General features: G+C 43.2%; 1 protein-coding gene across 1 annotated transcript in view; it reads left to right on the top strand.

Annotated features, from left to right (window-relative positions):
* CHN2 (chimerin 2) overlaps positions 1 to 26363 on the top strand; it is a 313595-nt gene that overhangs the window by 239151 nt on the left and 48081 nt on the right. The gene's annotated exons all lie outside the window — the stretch shown is intronic.

Genomic DNA, 26363 nt, shown 5'->3' with positions numbered 1-26363 from the left:
TACAGTGGCCTAAAAGCTATAGTGGTGTATGTGGGAGGGAGGGTAGACACGTGCCAACCAAATAGGATTAGACTGCTCTGTGCAGGGTGGATTGAGCTCAACCCGATCTGTATGGACACCAGGGCTTTTATTTCAAAGGTGGATTGGCTCTATTTGTTGTTGCTATCTCTGCTTAGTGTTATTTGAAGGGCTCTTTCAGTTCCAGACTGTATAAATAACAACAGAATCGTCTGTTGATAACTGAACCGTCCCACTCTGAGGGTTCAGAGTATATACTTCTAATTCCCACTACCCACAGCCAGGTTTCAGTGTGCACACAACCTGACATAGTGGATTTCTGTCATTAAACCATTTCATTTTCCCACATGCAAGACTGTCATATGCATATATTGTGTCTGTGTTCTCTTGTCAGTTTATACTGGGCATGTAACCACACCCATTCTCCTAACTACTGCTAAAGTAAACAATATTGTCACTGATACTGCATACATATGAGGTCGTTTTAAAACAGCCATTTTTTTTTTTTTTTTTTTTAGCAATTAGTACCTGAAAGCTGCCTAGGTTTTTCCTTATTTATTCCGTTTCTTATGATTCTCTCCACTTAATCCCCATCGCTTTCAATTTCATTGAATTTCTAACTAAAATAGGACTGAATGAGAGCCGAGATCATCTTGCCCATTTGGATGTATAAGTTGAGAAGTACTGAAGTTGGTCAACAACCAACCACGTATATGACAGCATAGCCTAGGTACATAGCAGACTCTGCCATCTAGGTTCACGTAAGTACACTAGGTTTGTGTAAGTACATCTGATGTTCACACAATGACAGAATCACCTAATGATGCATTTCTCAGAACGTATCTCTGTCATTAAGCAATACATGACTATATATGTGTGGGTGTGTATATATACACACGCACACACATCTATCATCATAGGTTCTACTTTCTCTGTTTACAAACAACCTCAACATCTCAGTGCCTTACATGACAATAAAGATTTATATCACATGCTTTTCATGGGTTGGCTGCATCTCTTTTTTGTGTTATCATCATTGCAGGACCTAGGCCGAAGGAGCAGCCCTTATCTGAGACACGCTGGCCTCAGGAAAGGGGAGAGGGTGAGAGAGATGGCAGGGGTGTGAGACAAAGGCTCTCCCTGCTCCCACTCAGTACTGGCTAATGTCCCCTCCACTCACATTTTATTGCCCAAAGCAGGTCATATGGTCAAACCTAATAAGAACTGGACAAGAACTTGTTAGAACAAGAGTTCAGGAAAAGGCAGGAAGTACTTGAAAAAGTGTCTACCATTATATTATGGTTCCCACATAAGGCTTCTCTAAGTTTTGCTTTATCTGAGATACTCACCCATGGTCTTTGCTTATAGAACAACTTTCCAAGTTTCCAGTAGTTTAGAATTGTGAAAGAAATCACCATTGTACATTTTATTTATGCTGATGGAAAAAGTAATACCGTCTTTGAAACCTGAGTCCCTGTAACAAACAAATAAATGGATTAACAATGTAAATATTTGAAGTCTATATATGCATACCTTTTTTATATTTCAGAATAAATTCTGTTTAACCCTTTGTAACTAACACTGGTAAATGCTATTTCCCACTCATTTCAGTTATCTATGGCTGCGTAACAAATTCCCCCAAAATGTAGTGACTTTAAGCACCAAGAAGCATTTGCTGATGATTCTGCACGTTGGCCAAGGCTTTCAGAGATGGCTTATCTCTGTTTCACATGGTTTTGTCTGGGGCAATTCAGCTGGGCCCGAGAAATCATCACAGACCTCACTCACCTACTTGGCATCTGAGCTATTGTAGCTGGAATGGCTGGAGGCTGGCTGGGCCTGCCTCCCTTCAGAGTCTCTCATCCTCAGTGCCTCATTCTCTCTCTCCACGTGACTTCTCTTTCCAGCAGTTCAGCTTCTCTACAAAGTGACTCAAGGCCTCTGCAGACCTAAGCTCTGAAGTTTTATAGCATCTTTTCTGCCATATCTTTTTGGCTAATGCCAATCACAGGACTGGTCCAGATTCAAAGGCAAAGGAACTAGATTCCACCTCTCAATGGGAGGAGTGGCTTGCATATCCAGAGATGGGAGGAATTTTTAGTAGCCATCTATGCAGACAACATACCACACTACTCTTGGACAGTTTGCCAATCCTCAACCTTGGACCAGATAGGATATGTGGCACCAGATCTGCCTCATCCATTTCGGGGGTTGTTAGTTTCTAGCAGGCATTCAATGGTTTGGGTAACTCTGAAGACACTTTGGGAGGATTATGAGAAAGGGGAAGAATCTTGAATAGAAGAGAAGAGAGGTTTATTCTGGATCTGAAGCCTAGAGATCTGAGCAGAATGAAGTGATAGAGACAAAGGCTACCCAAAACTGTCTCCCATTTTAGTCTGTTGGTCTCAGCTGGTATGTTTGGTTAGTCATTCTCCATGCTTTCTTATGGAGCAGAAAGTTAGTGTCGATTCTGGAGAAATCCCACCAGTACATGCAAGTAGACTAGTGTGGAGCCCAGACCCACAGAATAAGTAAGAGTCCCAGGTAGATTCTCTTTGGGAACACTGAGAACCCCTACCTCCTAGCCAGACTTAAGGGAACAAATGCCCCAAACAGGCCTATGTCATCCCAAACTCATGTCTTCTGTTAACGGAGGGAGGCTCTGAACTCAATTAATACATTTTCATTGCCAGACTCTGGGAAATCATGAAATGAATTCATCTGGCCACCAAAAATGTGTTGGTACATGTAGATTTTTTATTACCATCATTTACATAAGTTATGCAAAATCTAGCTCTGTATTATGTCCTTAAAGCATAATGGTAATCTTAATTAGCTGTAACCGATTAAGCAGTAAGTGATTAGCATAATAAATCCTGTACTGTTGTGAGAGAGGTCAGTAAAACTGGTCTGCAAAAGGACTTTTCTTTTTTAAGTTAGATGTTTAACCCATTATTGTTTTTGCTGCCATTTGTAATCTCTGCTATAATCAACCCAGGTTTGCTTTTTGTTGGGGGTTCCTGTTTTTTTGTTTCTTGTTACCAAACAGTAAATATTTATTCAGTCCTAAGGAGCTAGAGTAAATTTGTTGAAATTCTATAGCATTTTCTAACAAATTAAATAAATCGATCATCAAATGGGTGAGATCAGATTCAGTTTAGTCATCATGGTAGTACCAAAGGCAAAGAAGTTTTAGGTCTCCAATTACAGAATTCCAAGTTTGCAAGGATCCCCAAGATTCTTGCCTTACTCTGGAGCTGGGAGTGGCTACACATGCAGCTGTCTTGAAAAGAGAACATCTAGCTCAATGGTTTTCAGCCTTGGAGGCACACGAGCATCATCTGGGAGCTTCTAAAAACCCTGATGCGAAGGCTATACCTCAGACCAGTTACACCGGAAACTCTGGGTAGGGAACAGAAACAATAGTTTTTACCGCTGCCAAGATGATTTCAGTGTACACCCAAGGGTTGATAAAAGATACGCATTGGGTCCAGTATACACTGCTTGGGTTATGGGTGCACCAAAATCTCAGAAATCACCCCCAAAGTATTTATCCATGTAACTAAACACCACCTGTTCTCCAGAAAACTATTGAAATAATAAAAAAAAAAGAACAGCAAAAAAGAATCACCTTTTTATACTAATTTCTGCCTAGATAGAGCAGTAGGGACCTAAGACTGCCCTGCCTTTGGTCCCTACTATATACCTTAGATCCCTGTATGTATCCATATCTCAAAAGTGTTTAAGAAACCGGACATCAGACAACACAATAGTGATCCCTGAGAGTCTGAAACAAATGAGGTTGGCTCTACGATTGCCCCAGCTGACTGCCCTGAGAGAATGTCCAGGCAGATGCAGGGAGGGAGAACTCAGGCAGGGCCCAGGGGACTTTCTGAGTTGCTGTGAGTCCAGCAGCTAGCGTTCACATGACCCAGTAAGGAAGATAAGAGAGCTGCCCAAAGAGAGAAATGGAGATCCGGGTTACTGTTACAGGTCTGCCTGGAGTATTCAGCAGATATCAGTGCAGCAAATTCAGCTGTATTAGTGCATGCATGTAAGAAAACTAGCGAGGCCGGGAAAAGATTCCACACAAAGGATTAGGGGAAATAGTGTTGACATTTCCTCTAATCACACTGGGTCAGAAATAGTGACTTTCTCCACCAGCTGGACTGGAATCTCTTATCATTCATGGGGCCTTGGGAGAGTACTCAGGATGCCTCCAACTCAGGAGTGGGGCCACACTTAGCCCTATCTGAGCCCAGCTCCAGATCCGCCCGGCAAATCACAAAAGCAAGATACAAAAGAGTCAAACTGTTTCCAAGTAACTTGAACTGCATCCAAAAGCAAAGTTGAAGAACATTTATAGGAATTCAGACAATCCCAGCCCCTGGCAAGGTAAAATTCAGAATATCAGACAACCAATGAAAGATTACAGATGGGGGAAGAGGCCAAAAAACATCATCCGTGAGGAGACTAGTCAATCCAGAACTAACAGAGATGCTACAGCGAGCAGACAAGGGTGCTTAAGTGGGCATTATAACTGGATTGCTTATGGTCAAAACGTTACGTTGAGACACGGACCATATAAAAAAAGATCCAAATCAAACCTTTAGAAATGAAAACCCTAATGCCTGAGATGTAAAGTACACTGCATGTGACTCATAGCAGACTAGAAATTGTGGAAGAAAACATTAGAGAAATTAAAGACAGAAATAGAAACCATCCAGGAAGTTTTTAAAACACAAAAACACCATCAGGGAGCTATGGGACAACTTCAAACAGTCTGATATATGTCTCACTGGAGTCCCCAGACAGATGAGAGAGAAAGGGAGGACACAAAAAATACATGAAGAAATAATGGCCTGAAATTTTCTAAATTTGATGAAAACTGTAAACCCAGAGATCCAAGAATCTTAGCAAGCCCCAGGCACTAAAATCTACACCCAGCACATCATAATCACGTAACAAAACCAGTGGTAGGAGGGAGGGGTTTCAAAGGAGCATGAGGACAGTTTTTGGGGAGAGGGACATGTTAATTTTCTTGAATGTGGCAGTCGTTTTCCAGGTATATAGATACATGATATGTGATATGAGTGACAAGTGAAAACATTTCAAGTTGTACACTTAATATATGTGTTCTTTATTGTAGGTCGGTCATAACCCCAATAAAACTGATCTATTAACAAACAAGCAATAACAACCCTGGGTGCATATTAGAATTACTGGGAGAACTTTGCAAAAAAAATAGAAATTTCCATCTTCAGAGGTTCTGGTTTAGATAGTCTGGGATGAGTCCCAAGCATCCGTATTTTTAAAAGCTTGGCAATTCTATTTGGCAAGTTTTTTTTTTTTTTGCAAATCACTGGAAGCTGGAAACTGCAGAAACCTCCCCCATTTACATGAGCTAGTGGTTAATGACCTTTATTCTGACTAAGCAGATTTATATTTCAGGGATATGGCCCTTTGATGTACAATGTTAATTTCCAAGTTCTGAGTTTTCTGTATCTAGTCTTTTCACTTATAGGTAAGCAATACCTTACTTTATTAAAGAATGGGATTTTGATACCTCTTTCCTTATTTTTGAAACTTTCTGGGTTTATTTAGAACATTAATAGCTTCTGATATTCCCAGAACTTCATAACATCATGTTCAAAGTGGGTCCATTGATTTCTTAGTCGTTGGAAATGATCTTGACCTAGTCATCTGTAGACTTCTAAACTCTACTTAAAGAAGCACACGGCAGCTTTCTCCTAATTCTTTCTTTAGTTTTTACTTTAGGATTTATACCTCCCAGCATGTCACTTCTCTGCTTAAAGTCATTCTTCACCAGCTCCCCCACCCCAAGCTTTTAGATGTGACCCAGTCTCCCTAATACATCCTGTAAGATCCCGCCTCATAGATCACTACCCACTTCCCTTACCTCCTTCTTTCTAGCCATAATGAACTTTCATTTCTGTAATAGACCACCCTGTAACTCACCTCCAAGTCTTTGCAAGTTCTATTCCCTTTGCCTGAAATATTCTCCTGGGCTTTTTTCTCACTGTTTGGCTATTTCCTTCTCATCCTTAAGGTCTCAGAGGAGTCATCACTTGTTTTGGGGAGTCGGGGAAGGCTTTGTGCCCCAGAGCACACTATATCTCCCCCACCTTAGCAGTTATTGCTCTGTACTATAATTGTTAGCTTCCGTTATCCCCAACCTGACTGTAAACTCCTTGAGGACAGAAACCAGTCCTGGCATCCACTGTAGGGCGTGGTCCATACTAAATGTGTGCGGAATTGAATGCACTGTAAAAAATGGTGCTACCTCGCCCCTTATCAAACCCAGCATTTCTGATGTACAAGTTACCAAGCCAGCTCGTGCACATGACTGCTCAAATTCAGCCATAGGAGCTCCATACTACAAGAGAGACTTGACAACTTTGCAGCATTAAGTTTTTTTGCTGGCAAGTTAAGCTTAGCAGAATAAACCCAGAGTGAAGTGTTTCCTTATTATTTCACACAAGGGAAAAAGCAGAACAACTTGAGAATTGCAGGAAAAACGGGAGGCTCTAAATAATTAAGGTGTGTTGGAATTAAGGTGAGTGTCTGAAAAAAAAATAATCTATGTGTCAGGAAACCTGGTTTGAAGAGGTAATAATGGAAAGCAAATCTGAAGTTGTCCTTAAATCAATAGAAATCATTCAGATTCTTATGGTGGGAGACTAATAAGTCAGAATCTGTCCTGCAGGCCCAGAACAGGGGTAAATAGGCGTTATTTTGTAAATAAAGTATTATTGGAACACAGCCACATCCATTCATTGAAGTATAAAATATGGGAAGGTTTGTACTACAATGGCAGCGTTGAGTGGTCCAGACAGGACAGAGATTATATGGGCTACAAATCCTAAAGTATTTACTGTTGGTACTTTACAGTGGCTGATCCTCGAGCTAGGAAATGAATAAGATTATCTACATTCATTCAGAATCATTTATGGAGTTCTGTAGCATGTTGAACACAGTGCCTGGCTTATAGTAAACTCAAATAGATGTGGGCTGTGATCGACATTATAGTGGTTGGCCATTGACGAACAGACACTGGGCTCAGGTAAAGGCCCTACTACAGAAGGCAGGGATACAGATGTTCATGGCATGTGAAATAATTTAGGCCAAGGCCGAGCCCAAAGAGCAAAGACAAACTGAGCTGGGTGGTAACTTGGTGTTTACTCTGTTCTAAAGCAAACCACTCTTGGAGAATGTTTATATCACTTCCTTTTCTCTATTTCCAGAGAAAACGATCACAGGCCAAGCTCAATTTGTGGTTAGTCTTTCACTCTGAGTTCCATGAAGTGGCTTCCAGGATCTTCCCTAGGGGATGTGGTAAAGGTTTAAGAAATTCAGGGTGTGTATTTCACATCAGTTGAAGAATCTCTTGAAGGCAAACAGAAAGGTTAGTTTCTTCTGTTTGCAGTGCACACTTTTGTTTGCATGTGAGCATGACTCATCAGTCTCCTCACTAAGCATCAAGTAATCCAAGCAGAAGAAGCTCAAATTAACACTAAAGGAAGGTAGTGAGAATGAGTGTGTTTTTAAGCATTTTGTGGTAGGCAGAATAATGGCCTCCAAAGATATCAGATCCTAATCCCTGGAGCCAATAACTGTGACCTTACCTTGGCAAAAAGGTTTATGCAGATGTGATTACATTAAGAATCTTGAGATGAGGAAGAATCTTGGATTATCTGTGTGGACCGTAAATACCAGCACCAGTCTCTTTTTAAGGGAGAGGCAGCAGGAGATTTCACAGACAGACACAGAGGAGAAGTCCAGGGGAGATGGAGCAGAGAAGGATTTGAAGATCCTGGTGTGGTGCAGCCACGAGACCAGGCACGCAGGAAGCCCACAGAAGCTAAAGGAGGCCTGGAACAGATTCTCTCCTAGCTCCAGAGGGAGTACAGCCCTTGACTGCAGCCCAAAGAAACTCATTTCAGACCTCTGGCCTCCAGACTGTAAGAGAATAAGTTTGCCTTGGTTTTTTTGTTTGTTTGTTTTTTGTTTTTTGTTTTTTGTTTTTTTTTTTTTTTTTTGAGACAGAGTCTCGCTCTTTTGCCCAGGCTGGAGTGCAGTGGCATGATCTCGGCTCACTGCAAGCTCTGCCTCCCGGGTTCACGCGATTCTCCTGCCTCAGCCTTCTGAGTAGCTGGGACTACAGGTGCCCACCACTGCACCGGGCTAATTTTTTGTATTTTTAATAGAGATGGAGTTTCACCGTGTTAGCCAGGATGGTCTCGATCTCCTGACCTCATGATCCACCCGCCTCGGCCTCCCAAAGTGCTGAGATTACAGGCGTGAGCCACCGTGCCCAGCCAGTTTGCCTTGTTTTAAGCCGCCAAACTTGTAGTAATTTGTTACAGCAGCCACAGAAAACTGATACAGATGTATTCATCAGATGAATGGTAGGTATATTACTTCATTACTTCTTTTCTTTTTTTGAGATGGAGTCTCACCCTGTCGCCAGGCTGGAGTGCAGTGGTATAATCTCGGCTCACTGCAACCTCCGCCTCCTAGGTTCAAGCAATTCTCTGCCTCAGCCTCCTGAGTAGCTGGGATTACAGGTGCACACCACCATGCCCAACTAATTTTTTTTATTTTTAGTAGAGATAGGGTTTCACCACTTAACCAGGCTGGCATTGAACTCCTGACCTCGTGATCTACCCACCTCAGCCTCCCAAAGTGCTGGGATTACAGGCGTGAGCCACTCAGCCTCATTACTTCTTATACCGTAATAAATAAGAAAGAGAGAGAAGCAACAACGTACCCCCACCACCAGCACCTTAACTTTTGCTTGATCCACACAAGTAAGAACGGATGGTAAATAACACAAGTTACTGGACTGGGGTTGGAAGAGATTTTTGTCTATTATGATGCTGAGAACAGTGCTCAGAACATGGAACATGCTCAGAAAAGAGCAACTCAATACATAAATGGTATCAAGGCAGGTCAAGTTCCATGTGAAATGTCAGCTTATAACGGCATTAGGACCCTGGATGGATACTGTGATTAAGCGTGGTGCACAGACAGCTGCCTGTTGGAGAGCCATTTGTTACCAGTCCATGGCGAAATGGGTACAGAAGTACAGAGGTCTTCAGAAACTACTTCTTACTGCTTTCTTTTAATCAACTGAAAAAAATGACATAGTTGATAAAGAGCTGTTGTAAATTCAACAGTGTTTTAAAAATAAGTTTGTATTTTTATTAATCACAATATATTACCTTTTAAAATGGTCATATATGTGAAGAAGAGAGAAATAACTTTAGGAAGCTGTATTTGTTCCAAATACCGAGAATTCTCCAACCACATATAATAATCATGAGCCCCTGAGAGTCCATGACCTGGAGATTCAAAGCTATAAGCCAATCCCGCCAAGGAAACTAGGGTGTGAAGGCATTCTGTGATTAGCTCCCCATCGTACAACCTAGTTAGCATCCGAGACAGGCCCAAACCCAGGGCTTGTGTCTTCTGAATCCCATTCCAGTGCTTTTTTAGTAGCCATTGATGTGACATCTCATGGACCTCCCAGAGGTGGTCTCCTAGGCAACCTGGTGCATGCCTGTAGGCGTAAATCTGGCTAAAGAAGGAAGCTCATCATGACCACCACACCACCCATGGAGGACAGCAGGGTCCTTAGGGTTCTAGGCAGGTTTCATGTGTGTGTGGCCTTGCAGGGCCTTGCACTGAGAAAGGCCACACTGGATTTAATGCCCTGCTATTGCCTTCTTGAAGTTCTTAATAATTTTCAAAAAAGAACATGCAGTTTTGCTTTGCACAGACCCCTACAAATTATATTGAGACTGTGCGAGCAAGGCAGTTTGGATCCAACTTCATTTTATTTCTAGTTTGCTTCTGCTGTCATTCTGGAGACACAGCCTTCATTATTGCCCCTCAGGATTTGACGGACCATCGTCTCCCGGGTGAGGACACAGTATCCCCACGCTGGGCCTCGGGTGAAGGAAGGGAAGGGTCTAGGGTGCAAAGGTTAAGGAGGCCCTTACTCTTGGGGGTGTGCGAAGGCAGAGCTGGCACCTGAGAGTGAGCACCCCTTAAAAATTGCAGCTCACTTGCCCCTCCCAAGTCTCGCCCTGTAGTACACCTGCAGTATGCCTGTAATATTCCTGCAGACACCTGCCGTACACAGTATTCTTCTGCTTCCTTTGCCTCTGTGTGCCTCTGTGGTCACTGAATTTTCATCAGCCAGATCAGGTGGCACACAGAAACCTACCCCATTGTTCTTAGATTTTTCTAAAAGTGTTCTTAATTTGTTCAGTCTCTATTGAGGAAGAATTACATTTCCCCATTCTCTGCAAGACTCGCCATGGTTGGCTGGTGCATGCTCTACTGTGTAAGTGTAATTTGATATAAAGCTGAATTGTCAATAGCTTGAAACATTTTATAGGAAGAGTGAAAGAGGAGATGGTGGTCTCATTCATTCTGTCCCAGAGAGCAAGAGCAGTGTGGCGTGGTCGCAAGTGAGGAGAAATCAGAAGCTCAATTCTCATCCCAACTCCACTGCTTACTCCCTGTGGAACCTCATGCAGTGCTTGTGCTTCCTCAGCCTGAGTTTCCTTACCTATAAAAACAAAGCTGTCTCCATTTCACATGACTTTTGAGGGTCTGACAAATTTATGTTTCTTAATGTGCTTTGCAGACACTTAAAATGCTAGCTGGTTGCTGACACTGATTCTTCAGCTTTTGGAGGGGAATTGTTCTGCAAGATGAGTTCATTCTAAGTAGCCACCTGCTATCTGCCAATGGATAAATTCCACAGCATCTCACAATGTGGGTTAGGCCCTGGAATAAGCTTTATTGAGGAAAAGAAACTGACAACGTCAGGGTCAGCCAGATAAGATAGAAGGGCCTGCTGAGGCCGCTGCATTCTGCTGAATGGATTTGTGGTTCAGGGAGGAACATACCCCCCCCAGTCCCACTCCCACCCCCATAATCTCCTTTTTTGTAGGGCAAGTAGGAGAACACTTTTGTTAGTGGGGAGATAATGAAACTACTTTGGCACCAGGCAGCCTGGATTTGAGCGTCAGCTGTTTACAGGAATTGTCTGGGAAGGCAAGCGCACAGCACCTGGGGACCTTGGGACTAAAGTTGTTACCCTGGGGGGAGGGCACCACTTGTCCCATGGGAAGAGGAGCCTCTCCAGCTTTGAGAGAGAGTTAGGACCCCCCCCCCCAGCCCCCACCCCATAGCATTTCAACCTGATAATTCAGGGTAAACACCTGGGTTCGTTTTCAGACACTGCTGCTCGTACCAAAGAAGCATCATTAAATTCTGGAAGCAGGGACCGCCCATACTACCCCCGACATTAAAACCTAACTAGGTCATGTCAGGGTTTATTAGTGGGTGGTTTGGATTTGATAGAGAGATCAAGGCCTACCCAGGCTAAATCTAAATCCATCCACTAATGAGCTATAATAAGAGGATTCCATTTTAAAGGATTCACTCGGGTCCTTGGGACTAAAACGCTGTCACAGTTGATTCCTCTAGCCAGCTTTGTACTTGCTTTTCTGCTACTGATGTGGAAATCTGGTGCATCCTAAAATGCTGCCCTTACTCGTCCTTTCATCCTGACTTGTAGTCTCCCACCTTCCCTCACGGCCCGAAATCACCACCTCATACAAATGCCTCAGGGGGTGCCAGCTCCAATGGTTGGGGGCAGGGGAGGTGGACTCCACAGCCGTCGACAAATCATAATTGCATAATGTAAATTTTGCACAAAATGCTCTGAGAGCTTAAGGTGCCACAACTAATTTTATTAGGACACTTCTCAACGGAGATGACATTTGAACTGGATCATAAAGGATAAGTAGAATATTTTAGGGCAAAGAAAGGGGAGAAGGGCATGCTAGGTAGAGAACACAGGGGAGCAGAGATGTGGGACTTCAGCTGAGACACTATGTGTGAAGTGTTTACAGCAGTGTGTGGCACATACTAGGTGCTCAATAAATGTTAGTAGTGCTAGTCATTATTGCTGTTACATATTCAGGGAATTTCAAATACCCTGTATGGCTACAAGACCGGGAGGGAAGGTCTGGAAATAAAACTGGAGATGGAGTTTAAGATTTTTTGTGTGTGAAGGGCCTTGCATAGTATGTTAAAGGAGTTAGGTTTTGTATTTGCGTCTCGTTTTAGCCAACTAATGCACAATCATGAGTGTCCCAGGGAGGATGGGCCGGGTTAGGCTGCAGTAACAACCCCCAGATGTCAGTGGCAAAGCATCAAACATTTATTTCTTTCCCATGTGACATGCCCAGTGCAGGATGACTGTGATCTTTGCCCAGTGTCCTCCTCTTTCTGTGACCCTGCTGCTTCTGCCCAAAAATGACACCTATCACTACTTCCATTTCATTAGCCAAAAGAAGCCACATACGTGGCCATCCTAACTTCAGATGGAACAAGGAAGTGCAGTCCTACCATGGCTAAGTGACTGTGTGCATTTGTCAAAACTCAGAGACTCATGCTTAAAATAAGTAAATTTTACTGTATCAAAAGTATGTGTCAACAGTTCTGACTTTAAAAAACACCTCAGTGCATTTTTTTTAACTAGACTGCTTTTAAAAAGTATTAAAATTATATTGTAAACAACCACTTAAAATATGATTTGATTTCTAAAAATCAATTTTGTGGATCCTTTTAGAGGCATCATAACCTGTGGTGTGCTGCTAATGCTGCTGACATTCAACAGCCAGGAATGTTTTCCCTTCAGGGCAGGGGTAAGCGGGTGAGGAATCCTGTTCTCCCACCATGGCTGATTCCAGGCTACGGATGTAATGTTACTGAATTAGAAGAAATGCACACGTTTTGAGCCAATTCCAGCACACCACTAAAAATGTACTATGGGTTGACATTATAATAAGCAGCAAGGTAATGACTGTCCTCGTGGTGTTCCAAGATTGCCTTGTACAATTTCCTAGTTTGCTGGTGATGCAGGATTAGTAATCATAATATGAGTGTCAATCAGATGCTACAGCTTTGAAAAATAATCCAATAGAATGATACATTTAAAGCTAGATGAGGCCTTAGAGATCATCTAGTCATGGCACAGTTGAGGACACCCTGAAAGGTAGCAGATGTGCCCAGCGTCACCCAGCTGCCACCCAGGTGGCAGAACTGGAACCAGAACCCTGGTTTCCTGACTTCCTATGTAGTGTCTTTGTGTGGCTTTCCCCACCACTGCAGGAACTGTGGGAGTCCAGTTTTTGAATGGGTACCATTGTTCCTAGCCCATTTTCAGATATCCATCTTACAAGTATTATTTTTAAAAGTTCAAAACATTCAGCTAAGCCATGCCTGTGGTGAACAAGTGGCAGGCACCAGAGGTTGGGGAGGGGTGTCATGGGCTATTTGATAGCTATTGGATTCAAACAATGCATTTCTCTCCCTGGAGAGAACAGAGGATAACCTGACACCTTGTCTGAGGACTGTGGTTTACCCCCAGCCCACGTGGGAACCTGTTTCCATGGCCTCCTCTGGCCGTGTGGTGGCCCAGCCTTTCGCAGCCCCACTCCTCGGCTCACCCCACATTAAGAACAATAACAGCAGCCACATGCTCAGAGCAAGACCATTAAGCATTTTCCAATCTCAACTAAACTTCGGAGTAGCCAAGAAGAGTCCTTGGGGGAATGAGTTCATTCTGCAGGTCTGCGGGTGGAGTCAAAATCAATAATAATAATAACTCTATCATAATATTGACTGTTTGGGGGCCAAGCCAGACTTGCCCGAAATATGTCTCAGACTTGCACGACTCTCCCTGGCTGTCTGCTTTAAATGCCTTTTTCTTCTTTCTCAATCTGACAAATGCTTGCCCTTCCTTCAAGGCTCATCTCAATGCCACTTCTTTGAAGCTGTTTCTGACCTTGACCTTGTACCTCCCATCTGCTCCTCTGAATGTATTGCTTCTTTTACCCTGGCCCTGGAACACTTTGAACCTGCCTGTGCTGCAGCCTGTTTCACAGAGGATTGTGTGATTATTTGTTCAGATGTCTATCTCCTCAACTAGACCAAACGTTTGCTTCTTGAAGTGAGGTTTGCTCTGTGTGTTATGCATCATTAGCTGCCTTCATGTGGCCTGGCCCAGCCCATGGGGAAGAAAGAGAGGGGGAGAGAGGAAGAAACGTTCTGGATCGAGAGCAAACTCTCTGGGAAACTGAAGCTCCCCTGTGCCCGTTCATGCTCCATAAATGACTGTATGAGCTCCAGGGTTGTAAGTCTCAAGCTCACAGTGCATGAATGTCCCCAGGGCATATTCAATTCATTCAAAATGCAGATTCCTGCCTCTGCCACACACCCCCTGCCCACACACACGCACCACTCTTCTCACCATTGCGATGTCTAGATCTGAGGTGGGGCCCAGAAGTCTGTGTTTTCACCAGCACTCCAGGTGATATTCTGATTCAGGTGATCTGAGGACACTTTTGAGAAGCACCAGTCTCCGACTAGGAGGGTTCCAGGAATGCAAGCATGTAGGGCACAGGGAGCTTGCAGACTCAGGCCCTGGTGGCTGCCTCCTGGGCTGGGGAGGGCACGCCGCAGCCTGCACTTTGTCTCCAGAAAGCACCAGGAGCTGGAAGATCCTGGGGACATTGCCCTTCATCTTCCCCATCTGCAGCCCAGAATCCTCAACTTGCTCAGGCCGCAGTCACACAGAGGCACACTGGTATGCCTCTTTTTCCAGAATATTCTGGACAAATATTCAGCTTATTAAGGATGCACCTCCTGAATATTTTTAATGCTAGTCATGCTGAGCTGTGGAATAGACCCGCAGGGAGTTAACACCAGTGATGGCCTGCAGCTCGGGAATGTGAGGCCCCCGACAAAGTGACCACAACCAGTGCCACCATCAGAGCAGGTCCTGGCTGACCTCAGGCTTCCTTCGGGCTGTCCCTTCTCTGCTGGCCTCAGCAGTGACAACACCATGTCCTTCAGTCAAGCCACACACATCCTTGAAACTGCCACATTCTCTGCACAGTCACGTCTGTGCTCCCAGCTGAGTGATAACAGGGTCATGACCTCCTTGGAAAGGGAGACGATGTTCCTTGCCTTGTCATCAGCCTCCGGGCCATCTCAGAGCTCCCAGTGCCTCTGCAAACCCCATTTGATGAATCTGAGAATGAGATTCTGGAAACGGTCTGAGTGCTGAGCAGTACCTGTCACACTCACTCACATAACAAAGTATGTTTGTTTCCCAGAAGACAGTCATTGTATATTCCTACTCATTAAGTTGCTATAATTATACCCACATGGGGTGTAATTGATTTTAATTTCACTCTGAGTTTGCTCCAGGTTACAACGGCAAGTCTCTGGCCTTGGAGAACTCTATCCCTTTATTTAGCATTTAAATGAGTATCAGGAGGGAAATGCAAGAAGTAATTATGAGGAGAAACCGAGTGTTGAAAGGGGCAGCTTTGAAGTGCTTGGATGTCCTGACACGGCAGTGCATGCTTCCAATTCAGTGCATGGGAAGTCAGCTGAATCACTGGGGAGCAAGATGCCCCGACGTTGATGAATCGTGCAGCTGTACTGGGGACCAAACCTCTCAATCAGTGTTGGAGTGATTTTAATGCCATGCTTACCCATAATTCAGTGGCCTCTGTTTATGAATTAGCACATATTTTTAAGTTCTTACACGTTACTGTCTCTGAAATTTACAAATAAATCATAGTAATACTACAGTTTCAATTCCCCACTCTTTAAAAACAGCTTTCATGTGTTATAGTCATAAATCCCTTGTTAACTTTTTTAACTCCTTGCCCCTGTTATTGTATGTCACAAAAGACAGTGTTATAGTTTTTCATTCCTGCTTAATTTAAAACTTTTCCAATGGAATGCAGCTAGAATGAGCTGTTTTCATAGGTGTGGTTAGGGGGATGTGTTGTATAATTGAAGCCTAGGTCCCTATTTTCAGATGGGGCAGATTCTAAAACCAGTGGGATATACTGACTCTCTTTGAATCTCTAAACTATGAGACAAGTTACACAACTAGATCATTGGTTTCCTAAGGGAATGAGACAGTAGCTGTTTGTATAAGGAGCATAGCTGTTCACACATACACACACACACACACACACACACACACACCATGCATCACAAATAGATGTAGAATTCTAATGTTAGCTGCCCTACCTTTGTTCTCCAATATTATATAATTATCTGTTTATGTGTCTCACCCCTGCCCCCAACTTTTTACTTCCCAAGGGCAAATGTATTCCTAGTGCCTGGAGTTAATGTGTGTGGAACATTTGAAGATGGAAAGTGATCCTAGCTAAGCCCTCACTTTGGAAGTGAGGAAAATGAGGGCCCAGATACATCAGATTGCTTGGCCAAGGTTGCAGCAGTCAAGACACCAAGTGTGTATAATAAGCATATGACTATTCAATCAAATAAAAATATTATCAAACGTCCTCTATCAAGTGTCTGCGTTTCCCACATTCTCTTGGCTACGTAAAAGCGTGCTTTAGCAGAGCAGACCCACCAAAGATACCACATTTGACTTTGGCTTTTCCCTTTGCCTATCTCATCTGCAAAGTCCTTTCTGTAATGATCCCATGGTGTGATGGAATATCAGAATTCAGGAGTGTACAGATGCAATGCCCAGAGATGAAATTCAACCGGTTAGGAACTCTGTTGCCTTGAATTTGACAGCGATCCTTTCACAAAGAAGTTTCTCTGATTTTGAATTAAGTTACACTAAATCAGGAGGGACCAGTTCCTGGTTCCCTTTTATGTAGTTTCAGATTTTCTCAGGAATCCCTTGGTATTCTGTCCTATGCAATACACCTCACCAGGAACGCGGTGCGTCAGGGGTCAGACTCTCCTGCTCGGAAGGCTATGAAAGGCTCAGGTTCACACAGTTTAACTTTTTTAAATTCTCATATGTCTTTCCAAAGACTTGTCGGTTTTTTGGAAAAATTGTTACGTTTCTTCCCTCCTGTGTTTTCATCCTTCTTTCTCTTTTGCCACTAATTCTCTTTCTGTCACTATTCCTCCCTGTCTTTTGTTTTCACTGTGTCATTTGGAATTTTCCTTTTACGGTTGAAAGGCGGATGCAGCCCTGGAGGAATCAGGGTAAGGTCATGCCAGTTGGGCCTTCTCCCCAGTTCAGATGAGACTTTCTGAACTCGCCTCCCTTGCAGGTTGTTCATGAGATAAAACCTCCGTGGATCAGGTGGAGAGCCCACAGTTGCCTCAAGATGAAATACATCTGTTTCATTTTCCAGTGTGGGGAAGGAACAGACAATTATCTTTTGAGGTCAAGCAGCAATTCCAGGAGCTGACCCAGCCTCACAGAGCAGCCCATAGCAGCAGGCGGGGGCCTCTGTTATGACATCCACCTTCACTGCAGGCCACGTGTGACATCAGCCTGTGCCCCAGCAGGGCTCCATGTCTCCCCTCTCCTCACTGCATGGCAGTCTCAGGTATCTAAGAAAGCAAGAACATGACTCCAGCAAACCCACAAGTGGTGGAGGAAGCCCGAAAAACTCGTCTATCCTTACCATTAGAAACCAGGCAACCACAAGAAGAGGCAGAGAAGAGGAAAGAGGAGCAGGACGGGGAGGAGGCATCAAGTCAATAGAATACAATAGGCATTCCGTGCCTCCCCCTCTGCCATTCAGGAAAGTCAGGCTCGGCTGCCCCTTTCCAAGGTAGCAGCCACACACTCAATTCTGATCCTTTGTTCTTCTAAAGCAAATTTTCCTTAGCATATGTACATTGAATCGCCAGAAAAAAATATTGCTACCTGGCTTTCACCCCCAGACATTCTGATTTAATTGATCTGGGGTACCAAGTAGACATCTGGATTTTTAAAGCCTGCTGAGCAATTCTAATGTGGAATAAAGTTAGGGAACCACTGCGTTATTGGCCAGGTAATTCTTAGGGCCCATACTGCACCGACCCTCAAATAGATCTTGCTCACAGGCTCCACTTTCAGAGGGCAAGGGCAAACCCATCATCTTTTGTAACAATAGAAATTTGGCGGCAAATTCAGACCCATCCAACATTTATTGAGCACCTACTACTTGCCATACCCTGGGTTAGTGCCTCCCTGTGTATTATCTGGCTTAAGCCAGCAGGGAGCTTCTCAGAGGGTACCCTTCTAAAGGCAAAGCGCTGTCTCGTGACATAAATACAAACTGTCCGGTCTTTATGTTCTACGGCTTTCTAATACATAGATGCTGCTCAGACAAAGAGTGTTTCACAGGTGCCAGGAGAGGATGGTTTTAAAAGGCCAGAGATCATGAGGGAAGTGTTGGAAGAGGCAAAGATCTGAGGGGCTCTGATTTGGCTTCAGGACCTTTCATTAGAGCCTCAGTGATTCTTAGAGTCCAGAATCTTTCCAGGTGTGGCTTCTTTGGACAGAGCCATCTCTTGGTATTGGAGGGAAGCAAATGGCTGCTAGTGGGGGGAACGGAGCCTGTCCTTGGCTGCATATGCTCAGGGGAGCAGAACAGCGGATCGGGATTCTGGAAGCCTGGTTCTGAGGCAACTCCTTTGCTACCAATTTGGGGACTTTAGACAAACCACCCCGCTTCTCTGGGCCTCAGTTTCCTCATCTGTAAGATGAGAGGGTTTCTTCGATAGATGCTTAACAGAAGTAGTAACTGGTCTTTTCTCACAATAGTGTTCCACCTCACGATAATGATTTTCTCTACTTTGTGCTGTGTAGGATAAATGGTTATCATCAATTCTGTTCTCATGTAGGGTAACTGAAGCCATTCTCCTCCATCTATATTCCTGGCCAACATAATAAATTGCAGGGAAACCACATGTCTTGAGCAACCAATCAAGTATATATTTCTCAAGGACTGATTTCTCTATTCATTTAGAAACATGTATTGTATGCTACACAGCCAGGCAGTGTGCTAAAGACAGGAATACAGTGACGAGCAAGACAGACACCACCATGTAGAACTTAGGGTGAATAGAGCCAAAAGAAAGAGTGGGAGAGCCAGGGGAGGGGGGAGGGGTGACTAGGAGTTAGCCAGGTGAACAAAGAAGGATGATATCAGATGAGATGGACTGTATACTTTAGAGTCATGATCCCAACCTACTGGGATTTTATACACATACAAAGTCAAAATGTAAGCTATATACTGAGCAGAAGACTTGTTTGTTTTCAGGCACAAATTATTTATATTCTCAGGATATGGAGAATAGCCAAGGACTAAAAAATAGGCCTAGAGGAAAGGGCCTTCATGTTTCATGTGTGAAGCACAGTAATGATGCACAGCAAAGCTTTAGAGATGTCAGACTTCCTAGGCTGTCAACACTTCTTCTAGGCTATGAACTACCTTAAGTGAGAACAGAGGTTAGGTGTTATTTCACTTTGGATGCCCAGAGCCTAATACAGAACCTGACACATAGGAATTGTCCACTTAATGTTGCTTGATTGTCTAACTGGTTTGTTGGTTAATTGGTTGGTTGATTGGATGGATGGATGGATGGATGGATGGGTAGATGGATGGAAGGAAGGAAGAGATAGGATGCAAAGTGCCTAGAGCAGCGTCTCATACATACATATAGTAAATTATAACTATATATTTCTGTTGTCCTACAACATAAAAATTACCTTTTTTGTCATAGTATATACTGAAACATTTGTGTCTATGAATTCCCATTCATTTAACCTATTTTAATATTGCACTTGGAACAGTGTTTTTCTCATAAAAGAAAAAATATAGTCATTATTTCACACACATTTTGTTTGTGCAGGAAGCCAAAATACAAATGCATTCTGCATAAAACTTACTGCCATATATGACACTGCTGAGCATTAATTCTTTTTTAAAAACTTGATGAGTTCACATAAACCTGAACAAACATATGTGCTTGGTCCTCAAGGACATTAGCTTTTTCACTTCAGGAGTGGAAAGGGCTGCTATAGGCCATATCACCAAAACCTGCTTTGGACACTATTGCTGAATGACAAGCCGCCTCAAAGCTTAGTAGTATAAAATATCCATTGTCTTATGGTTGCATGTTCTATCTGGTCAGAAATTAGAACAGAGTACAGCAGGGATGGCTTGCTTCCGGTTCATGCTGTTTGAAGCTTCATCTGAGAAGACTCAAAGGCTTGAGGGGAACTCAACATCTGGGGATTGGAATCATTGGGCATCTCCTTCATCACGCATCTGGCACTTGAGCTGGGAAGGCTCTTGCACACTGATGTTAGCTAGACTGTCAATCAGAGTGCCTGCATGAGGCCTTTCCATGCAGCTTGTGCTTCCCCCAAACATGGCAGCCTTGGGATAGTTGAACTTTTTGCGTAACAGCTCATGGCTCCAATGCAAAGATGCCAGTGGACGAGGAAGAAGCTTCATTGCCTTTTATGACCCAACCTCAGGCATCACATAGCATTTCCTCCATCATATTCTATTAGTAGAAATAAGTTACAAGTTTATCCAGGTTCCCAAGGAAGAGACCTACCTCCCAACTCTACCTTGAACAGAGGAATGTAAAAGAGTTTTACAGCTGTTTAGGAAACCCCACATCCCCAGTTTTTAGAAACTGAACCCTAGAATTCCAACACAAGGAAATCTCACCTTATTTCATTGCCCTTTGAGCATCATTTTCAGTAATATCTGTCATTTCTTTTTGAGGGAAGAACCAGGTCCGCAGCCTTCCATTATATCTAGAATGTGCTGGCAACATTGTGGCAAGAAAAAGCTCTTCTTTTTCTGAATTTAATGCTTCTCTTGGATTATGTCAATTTTGAGAGGAACCCTTGACTACCAGCTAGACCAGTGGTAGTGAACTTTCCTAATGGAGCAATAGAGCCCATGTAAGGAAACCAGGGCAAAGCAGTTGACCACAGAGTAACCACCTGCCACCACACAAGTATGCCCAAAGCAGTGACAGCCCCCATACTTCCACCCACCCCACAGACACTCTTTCTCCTTAGGATCTTGGCTTTTGTGCTTTTACCAGAGCACAACAGTTTTTTGGAAGTGCTCAGGGCAATGGGTAAAAGGGCAATTTCCTGTGGACTCAGATTGTTTAAGATGTCATTTGGGGCTAAAGGACTGTTAAAGGAGATGGTTTCTTATCCATCAGATGGCTTTAGAAAATAAGGTGGGTGGATATTAAGACTTTGGGTGAGGGCCTGGAGATCTTGGGACTTTAGACTCACTGGCACCAGGGAGTTAAAGAGGTCACAATGTGGAATGCTGGGATTCAGATGACACCCTGGGTTCTGACCAGCAAGACGTCATAGCAGCTCTGAGGGACCCATGAGAACCAGAGATGTGTCCAAGCTCTGCTGGTGTATAGATGTGGAACTGAGCGCCCAGCAGTGGTGCCTCCTGCCCTGCCTGCCGGCCTGGAACCGACATGGCTGAATTGTACCTTATGCCATCGGGTGTGACCAGTAATCCTGTGCTTACCTTGACTGGCATCGCCCCCTCCACTGGCCCCAAGTGACTCACCTCATAGACGAAAAAGGACACATAACAACCTTTTCCACTCCCCACAGTGTCACCCAGGACTTGTTGACAGGACCAGCACCAGTCTTCTTATGTGGGCATTGTTCAGGGAACAGCAGGACGGCTAGCTAAGCTTATTTAAAGCATAATTACTATTAATCATAATCATAGCGAACCTTTATTGAGCCCTTATTTCTGGGGGGCACTAGAAACTATGTATATTGCCTGTTTCAATCAACACAGCAATCCTGAGGTATCAAGTATTCATTTCCCGGACACTAGTTCTGATAGGTATTCATTGGCCTTGCAAATGGTTTGGAAAATGGTGGTTGTTCTAAAACAGTGATATCCCTGTAATCCTCCAAGAAAGTGATATATGTTGACTTTTTGAAATACATTTCATCACAGAGCACCTAATATTTTAAGGAACATGAATTTGAAACCAGACTGGGTGATATAGAAGTGGGTCTGCATACAGGTTGATAGGTGCAGCAAACCACCATGGCACACGTTTACCAACATAGCAAACCTGCACATTCTGGACATGTATCCTGGAGCTTATTTTTAAAAAGTGGCTCTGCATAAAATATGCTTAGTGTCCTATGAGTAGTCTAAGAACCATTGGAACTAGGTGTCTAAAGCATCAAGGTTGGATTTGGTGTAACTGCCTTTGAAAATGGCTACTCATACACCCAGGCTGGCCAGGTGACTCCTGAATGTAGCTGATGGGTTGTGCTTAGAAATGAGTCCTCTGCTTCATAACTCTTAAAGAAGCCTGCTGCGTCACAGGAACAGGGAGCTCCATCTGCTTCCAGCACCCAGTTCCATGTGCAAGATGAGGAAGCTGAGTGTGAAGGTTTTGAGCCCATGGAGACGTGCACAGGCTGCCCTGCTGTTGTTTCTCACATTCTCTAGGAGTATGGGAGGCTCTTTTCTGAGTGCAGTGCCAGATGGAGTCCAGGACCAAAGCTGCCAGCCGTGTTTTCATCCCCAGGACCAATCTAAGCTACAACCTAATCCTTCGTTCTGTTTGTTTTTATAAATTCACATCCTAAAACACACCCCCTTCTTGCCTTTTTTCCTTCTGATATCATCAGAATATTTCAGGACACAGCCTACATTTACACATCTTTCATGCAACTTCATGTTTATTCTGCCAAGTGCCTCTGAAGAACTGCCATTTGTGATTAAAATCCTTCCAGCTTCTTTGGCTTTCTGGTGATTCTGATCAAATTAAAATGATTTTATGTTTAGGAATTGTGGCAGGTCAGAAAGGGAGTTTTTACTGTATTAAATGAAGGAAATTTAGTCTTAGCTAAACTCAGGTGTCAACACCTTCTTAAGATTATGCTTTACTTTGAAAACATCATCTGCATAATCATGAAAGTTTATTCATTAAATTACACATGCACACACCTATATAAAATTGTGCCAGCTGTAGATTTGAGCAATATCCAACTTACAACTTAAGTTGCACTTTTCATCCTCTGAGGAATGGGCTATTACAATACACATCTCACATTGAGGAAGTGAGGCACAAAGAGGTTAAATAACTTGGCACAAGTCACCCAGTTGGGAAGGGTGGAAGCAGGAATGTTAACCCGAACAGCTTAGCTCCAGAGTCTTCCTAACAAGCAAGTCTTAGCAAACAAAAACTTGTCACCGTTTTTAGAGTTTAATTGCCATTTCTATGACCACAGGTTTGATAAGAACCCTGCATTTCCAACTGAAATTGCGCATGGCCAATTACAGTGCCGACTTCTTACACAACTCTTCAGGAGACAGCTGGAAGCCTTCCATTATTGATAAAAAATTTTAAATGGAGTCATGTTATTGTAAGACTGATGTAAACAAAAATTAAACTAGAAAACTTTTGAGTTATGTAAAATGGAAGCTCCTCCATCCCAAATCATTATTGAAATATTACAGGCCAAGCACAGTGGCTCACGCCTGTGATCCCAGCACTTTGGGAGGCTAAGGTGGGCAGATCACTTGAGGTCAAGAGTTCGAGACCAGCCTGGCCAACATGGTGAAACCCCGTCTCTATTAAAAATACAAAAATTAGCCAGGTGTTGGGTGTTCACATGTAATCCCAGCCACTCAGGAGGCTGAAGCACAAGAATCGCTTGAACCCGGAGGCAGAGGTTGCAGTGAACCAAGTTTGCACCACTGCACTCCAGCCTGGGAGACAGAGTGAAGCTGTGAAAGAAAGAGAGGAAGAGAGTAAGAGAGTAAGGAGGGAAGAAGGGCGGGAGGGAGGGAGGAAGGGAGGGAGGGAAGGAAAGAAGGAAGGAAGGAAGGAAGGAAGGAAGGAAGGAAGGAAGGAAGGAAGGCCGGCCAAAGCTAAAATTATCATAGCTATACTCTACGTAGTGAGATGTAATTTTCTGGGTCTAGATAAATTTATTTGGAGAAAATCTATGTTATATGAACATAATATTCATTATGCTTTTATCCCCTGGTCTTTCAAACAATAATGTATATGATTAGAGCAGCATGATACAGTATTTTTATTTTAAAACTTTTCGTTCTCTTGGCTCAAGATGAAAATTTCTTCAGAGATTTAATCTAAATCATGTTTTTACATGTCATAGTGATCTCTCTTGCATTTTGGAATGATTTTCATTTCTGTCAACAGAGGCCCTAAAATGGCATAGTTTAAGTCCCACAGAAAGTGAATCCTTCCTTAATACCTGCTAGATTAAGAATTTTCATTTCCAGTAAAGTTACTTAACCACTTGTTTTGCACATCTGAGAGTTTCTGCAAATGTGTCCCAGCTGTGAGATCTAGACCACAAAAGACTCTGATACTTTAGATCTATTCAGTTGCTAGTTTTGTTTGAAACTTGCCTCATTTTTTCCCTGAGGGAAACATTTTCTGCTAGTTCAAATACAAAACAAAACTGGGAAAAAAATATTTGTTTTTTCTATGACAAAGTTTTTCTTTATTTCTCATACCAATTATAAACATAATATAATTAAAGAAGTTTTAAAAGATAAAAAAAAAAAGGTAGACATTGTTCTGTTTCCTTACAGTGATTTTCTACGCACTGGGATTTTTTAAATATGCCTGTAAGCATAGTATGGTTATCATTTTGTATTCTACATTTTTTATGAACCATATTACAACCATGTTATTGTACACTCTTCACAAGCATCATTTTTATTGTTGCATGAGTGTCATACATACGTAGCTATTTCCTAATGTTAGAGCATGCACAATATATTCAATTTTTCACATTAGAAATCATGTTGCTATAAACCATCTCCTTAGGATAGATTCTTAGAAATTGGGTTACTGAATCTTAAAGGATATTAATATTTTGAAACTCTTTATACACATGGCGAAATTACTTCCTAAGATGATTTTAACAAAGTACGCTGTCTGGCAATTTCCTGCCTCTGTTCGATATGCGTGTTTGTGTGTAGCGGGTAGGGTAGGGCATGTGGTTTAACTTGTGCAGTGTGGGAGAGCATGGATATGGATCAGATCTGTTGTTGCATAGGGGAAACAGCTTGGTCCTTTAGTTCAAGGACCTGACTTTTTGTCCTGACTCTACAACTAACTGGCTTTGAGAACCTGGGCAAATCGGCAGGAGGTTTGCAGACACACGCATTAATCATAAACCTTTGCTAAGTGCTTTTTATGTTTCTTGGTACTAAAGAGATTAGAAAATGAAGTCCAGGGTTCTTAGGATATTACACCCTAGTGGGGGACAGATAAGTGGAGGCAGAATCACATGAAGTTTAAGAGAATGAACTCTGGAAGTAGCTTGCTCTGGGTTCAATTCCTAGTTATAAGCTGTGCAAGCTTGCATAGTGAGAAGTCTCTTAAGCTCAGCTTCCTCTTATCTGAAATGAGGGTAATAATGAGTGGCATAGGAGTGTTGTGCAGATAAATGAGAAAATGCTTAACTAGCCTGGCACAACGTGAGCTCAATAACTGTTAGGTTTTTTCTCTTTTCTATTTTGTTGCTGATAGGATTCTAGTAAGATTTAGAAACTACCACTACGTTTTAAGTGGTAGGGACCACGTGTGCTTCTTCACAAAAGAATATCGTGTCTTTGCAGCGTGGGTCCTGGGTTCTAAGAACTGATAACATGTCGCGGACTGGGAGGAGGTATGGGTCATTATAGGTTATTATCTCAGGGGATTTTCACCTCCAATGGGCCGCCATGGCATCTTCACAGAAGCCAAACAGACCCCCCTGACCACCAGTCTGGTTTGGTGTTGAGATTAATGATGCCATGCTTCCACCAAAAGGATGTACAAAGTTTTATTGTTCGCATGATGAGACTTTCTTGGAGAAGCAGGACTGACCCCCAGGCAGTTCCATACAATGGCTTGAGAGAGCTGGACAGATGAACTGGCTCAGCGTTCTGTGGTGGTTAGGAGGCGGAGCTGGGAAAGCATTCTCATGCCAGCAGGGGTTGCATGGTTTGAACTTCCACCAGCACCAAGGGAAGGAGTGCACTGGCCTTGTTCTTGACTTGCAATCAGTAAGCAAACGATAAAAATGGAGTCAGACTCTTTATTATGTGGGGTGTGGTTTTATGATGGACAAGGGAAATCTCAGTAGCTTTCTTTCTTTCTTAAAAGGAGAAACAAGCCAACTCTGGATCCCACCTGTTCCCACTCTTTTGACGGCAGCGCTTGGCTGCCCGGTATTCCCAGCACTGGCTCTACAGTAGTCTCTGATCCAAGTGCTCTTCTCCCATTCTTAAAACACCTGCAATCGGATTCCCCCAACTGCTGCTGGTAACTGCTCATGTCAAGGTGATCACTTACTTTCATATTGCTAACCCCTGTGGTCCTTTCTCACTCCCCATCATACCTGTCCTATGAGTGTTAGCTTTCCTTGTCTTTCTTTGTGACTAGTTCTTTCT

The sequence above is a fragment of the Piliocolobus tephrosceles genome, chromosome 8 (assembly GCF_002776525.5).
Source record: "Piliocolobus tephrosceles isolate RC106 chromosome 8, ASM277652v3, whole genome shotgun sequence".
Classification (NCBI taxonomy): domain Eukaryota; kingdom Metazoa; phylum Chordata; class Mammalia; order Primates; family Cercopithecidae; genus Piliocolobus; species Piliocolobus tephrosceles.
Note: the sequence above shows the minus strand (reverse complement) of the source record. Positions and strands in the feature narration are given on the sequence as shown.